This window comes from Idiotropiscis lumnitzeri, unplaced genomic scaffold (assembly GCF_059441095.1).
Source record: "Idiotropiscis lumnitzeri isolate Australia: NSW breed Sydney's pygmy pipehorse unplaced genomic scaffold, RoL_Ilum_1.0 HiC_scaffold_304, whole genome shotgun sequence".
Taxonomy (NCBI): Eukaryota; Metazoa; Chordata; class Actinopteri; order Syngnathiformes; family Syngnathidae; genus Idiotropiscis; species Idiotropiscis lumnitzeri.
Window position 1 is genome coordinate 82,501 of NW_028283842.1, and position 7,500 is coordinate 90,000.

Below are 7,500 nucleotides of genomic sequence, written 5' to 3' on the forward strand. Positions count from 1 at the left end.
TGTGGTAGCCGTTTCTCAGGCTCCCTCTCCGGAATCGAACCCTGATTCCCCGTTACCCGTTGTCACCATGGTAGGCGCAGAAAGTACCATCGAAAGTTGATAGGGCAGACATTCGAATGAGACGTCGCCGCCGCGGGGGGGCCGGCGATCGGCTCGGGCGTTATCTAGAGTCACCAAAGGGGGGGCCGGGCCGGCGGCACCGCGGAGACCGACAGCCCGCCGGCTGTGAAAGCCGGCGGGCCCGCTGCACCGCGGCAAACCGAACCCGCGTGGGTTTTGGGTCTGATAAATGCGCGCGTCCCCGCGGAGACGGGTCGGCGCTCGTTTGCATGTATTAGCTCTAGAATTGCCACAGTTATCCAAGTAACGGTGGAGCGATCAAAGGAACCATAACTGATTTAATGAGCCATTCGCAGTTTCACTGTATCGGAACCGTGTGTACTTAGACTTGCATGGCTTAATCTTTGAGACAAGCATATGCTACTGGCAGGATCAACCAGGTAGCCCTCGCGTCCGGCGGTCTGTGTTTCTTGCATTGGAACCGGAGCTGAGCGGGGAGCCGGGCGCGGGGACCGGGCGGCGCCCGCGGGAGACGGCCTCCCGCGGGGTTACCCCCGGCGGCACCCCAGCCTCCCTCGTTGTTTTTTCTCTCTCATTTTTTTCGGACGTGGGCTACCGAAATTTCCGTTACCGATTCAGCCCCCGTGCGCGGTGAGGAAGTCGGCTGGGCCTCGGTATGTACTCGGTCCGTAGAGGCCGCGTTACCGCGTGGCGGTCAGTCGCGGGAGGGAGCCGGAGCCGCCCGCACGCCCGCGACCGCAACACGCACTCGGAGGCGGCGTCTTCTGACAGACGCCGGTAGGGTTTGAGAAACATGCTTTTTCGGGAAGGACCGCTCGGCTGACGCGGGCCTGGGCTCCCGCACCCCTCTCGTGGCGGGGCACCCGCGAGCGCGGCGGAACTCCCGTGTAGGACATCTCTGGGCCCGTGTGGCCGACGGGCACGCGACAGGGTCGTCTCGGTCTCGCGACGAAAGCGGTTTCGCGCTGGTTGGTGCGCTAGAGGTCGATCCGCAGGCCGAAGGAACCGTCCACCCGAACACCCCGGCGCGAGGCCGGGGCCGGCAGGGGCCCTCCGATGGCGGGTCATGCTTGCCAATCGGTCAGTGGTTGGTGTGGTGCAGTACATGTCAGGGTGTGGGTGCGAGATGGGCCGGGAGGACCGCTCCTCCTGCGTCGGACCCCGAGTCATAGGAAGTGCCGTTTTGTCACAACCCCAGGGGTGGGGTGGGTAACGGTAGGGAAGTGCCGGCCAACGCGCAGAGGTCGACCCGCAGGCCGAAGGAACCGTCCACCCGAACACCCCGGCGCGAGGCCGGGGCCGGCAGGGGCCCTCCGATGGCGGGTCATGATTGCCAATCGGTCAGTGGTTATGTGTGTGCTGCGGTGCCGGCCAACGCTCAGAGGTCGACCCGCAGGCCGAAGGAACCGTCCACCCGAACACCCCGGCGCGAGGCCGGGGCCGGCAGGGGCCCTCCGATGGCGGGTCATGATTGCCAATCGGTCAGTGGTTGTGTGTGTGCTGCGGTGCCGGCCAACGCTCAGAGGTCGACCCGCAGGCCGAAGGAACCGTCCACCCGAACACCCCGGCGCGAGGCCGGGGCCGGCAGGGGCCCTCCGATGGCGGGTCATGATTGCCAATCGGTCAGTGGTTATGTGTGTGCTGCGGTGCTGCGGTGCCGGCCAACGCTCAGAGGTCGACCCGCAGGCCGAAGGAACCGTCCACCCGAACACCCCGGCGCGAGGCCGGGGCCGGCAGGGGCCCTCCGATGGCGGGTCATGATTGCCAATCGGTCAGTGGTTGTGTGTGTTGCGGTGGGGCCGGGAGGACCGCTCCTCCTGCGTCGGTCCCCGGGTCATGGGAAGTGCCGTGTGGCGGTGGTGGGGCCGGGAGGACCGCTCCTCCTGCGTCGGACCCGAGTCATAGGAAGTGCCGTGTGGCGGGGCCGGGAGGACCGCTCCTCCTGCGTCGGACCCGAGTCATAGGAAGTGCCGTGTGGCGGGGCCGGGAGGACCGCTCCTCCTGCGTCGGACCCGAGTCATAGGAAGTGCCGTGTGGCGGGGCCGGGAGGACCGCTCCTCCTGCGTCGGACCCGAGTCATAGGAAGTGCCGTGTTGCGCTGGTGGGGCCGTGCCCGCCAACAGCCTTCAGTGGTCGGATACCACGTTTGCAAGCTCCCCGCTGGAATGGGGACTTAGAAGAAATGAGGGGAAAATTCCCCCGGAGCTCCGTGCCTGAGGGCGGGCTGTGAGCCGCGCCGCGTCCGCCAACAGCCTTCCATGGTCGGACACCATTGTTCGCAAGTTGCCCGCTGGAATGGGCACATAGAAGAAATTTCGAGGATAACATCCACCAGAGCGCCAGGGCGGCCGTTATTGCAGTATGCGTCCGCCTGGCAGCTCTCTTCCGCGGGAACCATTGGGCAATTTCTTTCACGGAGGTGGACATAGAAGAATTTTTGTTTCTAAAAACGTGGTTCCTAAAAATGTGCCCCAGGTGTTTTGGAAAACCCGGGTAAACCTGGGAAGTAGGCAAATGACCCTCTGACTAGGGGTAAAAACGTTTGCCTACTGCAGCGCCCCTAATGCAATTCGGCGGAACTGCAACGCCCCTGGTCGCCTAAACGCTACCCCTGGTCGCCTAAACCTCACCCCTGGTCGCCTAAACCTCACCCCTGGTCGCCTAAAAGTCACCCCTGGTCGCCTAAATTGTCAACCCCTGGTCACCTAAATTGTCAACCCCTGGTCGCCTAAAGGGGACTTAGAAGAAATGAGGGGGCAAATTCCCCCGGAGCTCCGTGCCTGAGGGCGGGCTGTGAGCCGCGCCGCGTCCGCCAACAGCCTTCAGTGGTCGGATACAATGTTTGAAAGGTCCCCGCTGGAAAGGGGACTTAGAAGAAATGAGGCAAATTTCCCCGGAGCTCCGTGCCTGAGGGCGGGCTGTGAGCCGCGCCGCGTCCGCCAACAGCCTTCAGTGGTCGGATACAATGTTTGAAAGGTCCCCGCTGGAAAGGGGACTTAGAAGAAATGAGGCAAATTTCCCCGGAGCTCCGTGCCTGAGTGCGGGCTGTGAGCCGCGCCGCGCCCGCCAACAGCCTTCAGTGGTCGGATACAATGTTTGAAAGTTCCCCGCTGGAAAGGGGACTTAGAAGAAATGAGGCAAATTTCCCCGGAGCTCCGTGCCTGAGGGCGGGCTGTGAGCCGCGCCGCGTCCGCCAACAGCCTTCAGTGGTCGGATACAATGTTTGAAAGGTCCCCGCTGGAAAGGGGACTTAGAAGAAATGAGGCAAATTTCCCCGGAGCTCCGTGCCTGAGTGCGGGCTGTGAGCCGCGCCGCGCCCGCCAACAGCCTTCAGTGGTCGGATACAATGTTTGAAAGTTCCCCGCTGGAAAGGGGACTTAGAAGAAATGAGGCAAATTTCCCCGGAGCTCCGTGCCTGAGGGCGGGCTGTGAGCCGCGCCGCGTCCGCCAACAGCCTTCAGTGGTCGGATACAATGTTTGAAAGGTCCCCGCTGGAAAGGGGACTTAGAAGAAATGAGGCAAATTTCCCCGGAGCTCCGTGCCTGAGGGCGGGCTGTGAGCCGCGCCGCGCCCGCCAACAGCCTTCAGTGGTCGGATACAATGTTTCAAAGTTCCCCGCTGGAAAGGGGACTTAGAAGAAATGAGGCAAATTCACCCGGAGCTCCGTGCCCGAGGGCCGGCTATGAGCCGCGCCGTGCCCGCCAACAGCCTTCCACGGTCGGATACAATGTTTCAAAGTTCCCCGCTGGAAAGGGGACTTAGAAGAAATGAGGCAAATTCACCCGGAGCTCCGTGCCCGAGGGCCGGCTATGAGCCGCGCCGTGCCCGCCAACAGCCTTCAGTGGTCGGATACAATGTTTCAAAGTTCCCCGCTGGAAAGGGGACTTAGAAGAAATGAGGCAAATTCCCCCGGAGCTCCGTGCTCGAGGGCCGGCTATGAGCCGCGCCGTGCCCGCCAACAGCCTTCCTTTGGTCGGATACAATGTTTCAAAGTTCCCCGCTGGAAAGGGGACTTAGAAGAAATGAGGCAAATTCCCCCGGAGCTCCGTGCTCGAGGGCCGGCTATGAGCCGCGCCGTGCCCGCCAACAGCCTTCCTTTGGTCGGATACAATGTTTCAAAGTTCCCCGCTGGAAAGGGGACTTAGAAGAAATGAGGCAAATTCCCCCGGAGCTCCGTGCTCGAGGGCCGGCTATGAGCCGCGCCGTGCCCGCCAACAGCCTTCCTTTGGTCGGATACAATGTTTCAAAGTTCCCCGCTGGAAAGGGGACTTAGAAGAATTGAGCAAATTTCACCGGAGCTCCGTGCCTGAGGGCGGGCTGTGAGCCGCGCCGCGCCCGCCAACAGCCTTCCTTTGGTCGGATACAATGTTTGAAAGTTCCCCGCTGGAAAGGGGACTTAGAAGAAATGAGGCAAATTTCCCCGGAGCTCCGTGCCTGATGGCGGGCTGTGAGCCGCGCCGCGCCCGCCAACAGCCTTCAGTGGTCGGATACAATGTTTGAAAGTTCCCCGCTGGAAAGGGGACTTAGAAGAATTGAGTAAAATTCACCCGGAGCTCCGTGCCCGAGGGCCGGCTATGAGCCGCGCCGCGCCCGCCAACAGCCTTCCTTTGGTCGGATACAATGTTTCAAAGTTCCCCGCTGGAAAGGGGACTTAGAAGAAATTTGTGAAAATTCACCCGGAGCTCCGTGCCTGAGGGCCGGCTATGAGCCGCGCCGTGCCCGCCAACAGCCTTCCACGGTCGGATACAATGTTTCAAAGTTCCCCGCTGGAAAGGGGACTTAGAAGAAATTTGTGAAAATTCACCCGGAGCTCCGTGCCCGAGGGCCGGCTATGAGCCGCGCCGTGCCCGCCAACAGCCTTCCACGGTCGGATACAATGTTTCAAAGTTCCCCGCTGGAAAGGGGACTTAGAAGAAATTTGTGAAAATTCACCCGGAGCTCCGTGCCTGAGGGCCGGCTATGAGCCGCGCCGTGCCCGCCAACAGCCTTCCACGGTCGGATACAATGTTTCAAAGTTCCCCGCTGGAAAGGGGACTTAGAAGAAATTTGTGAAAATTCACCCGGAGCTCCGTGCCCGAGGGCCGGCTATGAGCCGCGCCGTGCCCGCCAACAGCCTTCCACGGTCGGATACAATGTTTCAAAGTTCCCCGCTGGAAAGGGGACTTAGAAGAAATTTGTGAAAATTCACCCGGAGCTCCGTGCCTGAGGGCCGGCTATGAGCCGCGCCGTGCCCGCCAACAGCCTTCCACGGTCGGATACAATGTTTCAAAGTTCCCCGCTGGAAAGGGGACTTAGAAGAATTGAGTAAAATTCACCCGGAGCTCCGTGCCCGAGGGCCGGCTATGAGCCGCGCCGTGCCCGCCAACAGCCTTCCACGGTCGGATACAATGTTTCAAAGTTCCCCGCTGGAAAGGGGACTTAGAAGAAATTTGTGAAAATTCACCCGGAGCTCCGTGCCCGAGGGCCGGCTATGAGCCGCGCCGTGCCCGCCAACAGCCTTCCACGGTCGGATACAATGTTTCAAAGTTCCCCGCTGGAAAGGGGACTTAGAAGAAATTTGTGAAAATTCACCCGGAGCTCCGTGCCTGAGGGCCGGCTATGAGCCGCGCCGTGCCCGCCAACAGCCTTCCACGGTCGGATACAATGTTTCAAAGTTCCCCGCTGGAAAGGGGACTTAGAAGAAATTAGGCAACTTTCCCCGGAGCTCCATGCCTGAGTGCGGGCTGTTTGCCGCGCCGTGCCCGCCAACAGCCTTCAGTGGTCGGATACAATGTTTCAAAGTTCCCCGCTGGAAAGGGGACTTAGAAGAAATTATGAATATTTTTGTTTCTAAAAACGTGATCCCTGAAAATGTGCCCCAGGTGTTTTGGAAAACCCGGGTAAACCTGGGAAGTAGGCAAATGACCCTCTGACTAGGGGGGAAGAACGTTTGCCTACTGCAGCGCCCCTAATGCAATTCGGCGGAACTGCAACGCCCCTGGTCGCCTAAACGCTACCCCTGGTCGCCTAAAAGCTACCCCTGGTCGCCTAAAAGCTACCCCTGGTCGCCTAAACGCTACCCCTGGTCGCCTAAACGCTACCCCTGGTCGCCTAAACGCTACCCCTGGTCACCTAAACGCTACCCCTGGTCGCCTAAACGCTTCCCCTGGTCACCTAAACGCTACCCCTGGTCGCCTAAACGCTACCCCTGGTCGCCTAACTGACCCCTCGTGTGTGGGGATCAACGTTTGCCTACTAGGGCGTCCTCCGGCGGCCTCTCGGCAGTACTGCAGGCCCATTTTAGCCGAGCCCATTGAAATGAATGGGGGAATTTTATACGTTTTTGCCTTTTTTTTCCCCCCCTCGTTCTTTTTGTATTTATTCATTTATTTCAACTTTTACCGACTCAACCGCCCTCCGGCGTGCCCTCGGCGGTCCCGCAAGCCCAATTCGGCCGAGCCCATTGAAATGAATGGGGGAATTTTATACGTTTTTGCCTTTTTTTCCCCCCCTCGTTCTTTTTGTATTTATTCATTTATTTCAACTTTTACCGACTCAACCGCCCTCCGGCGTGCCCTCGGCGGTCCCGCAAGCCCAATTCGGCCGAGCCCATTGAAATGAATGGGGGAATTTTATACGTTTTTGCCTTTTTTTTTCCCCCCTCGTCCTTTTTGTATTTATTTACTTATTTCAACCTTTACCGACTTAGGGGCCGCTTTGCACCGCCTGTGCCCGGGGAAGGTGCTCCTATTCGGGCCAAGTGTGACACACGCCCGCCCTCCTCCTCCGGAGCTTCCATGAGGGTAGACTTAGGGGCCGCTTGGCACCGCCTGTGCCCGGGGAAGGTGCTCATATTCGGCTTCACTGTCAGGCAGCATGCACTCCTCCTCCGGAGCTTCCATTTGGGCAAACTTAGGGGCCGCTTGGCACCGCCCGTGCCCGGGGAAGGTGCTCCTATTCGGGCCAAGTGTGACACACGCCCGCACTCCTCCTCCGGAGCTTCCATTTGGGCAAACTTAGGGGCCGCTTGGCACCGCCTGTGCCCGGGGAAGGTGCTCATATTCGGCTTCACTGTCACACAGCATGCACTCCTCCTCCGGAGCTTCCATAAGGGCAAACTTAGGGGCCGCTTGGCACCGCCTGTGCCCGGGGAAGGTGCTCATATTCGGCTTCACTGTCACACAGCGTGCACTCCTCCTCCGGAGCTTCCATTTGGGCAAACTTAGGGGCCGCTTGGCACCGTCTGTGCCCGGGGAAGGTGCTCATATTCGGGCCAAGTGTGACACACGCCCGCACTCCTCCTCCGGAGCTTCCATGAGGGTAGACTTAGGGGCCGCTTGGCACCGCCTGTGCCCGGGGAAGGTGCTCATAGTCGGCTTCACTGTCAGGCAGCATGCACTCCTCCTCCGGAGCTTCCATTTGGGCAAACTTAGGGGCCGC

At 60.3% G+C, this 7,500-nt stretch overlaps 1 non-coding gene across 1 annotated transcript in view; it reads right to left on the reverse strand.

Annotated features, from left to right (window-relative positions):
• LOC148314412 (18S ribosomal RNA) overlaps positions 1-503 on the reverse strand; it is a 1,933-nt gene extending 1,430 nt beyond the window's left edge. Inside the window, exon 1 of the ribosomal RNA XR_015841781.1 lies at positions 1-503. This exon is cut by the window's left edge and continues 1,430 nt beyond it. This is a non-coding gene — a ribosomal RNA (18S ribosomal RNA).
• Between the last annotated feature and the right edge of the window lie 6,997 nt (positions 504-7,500).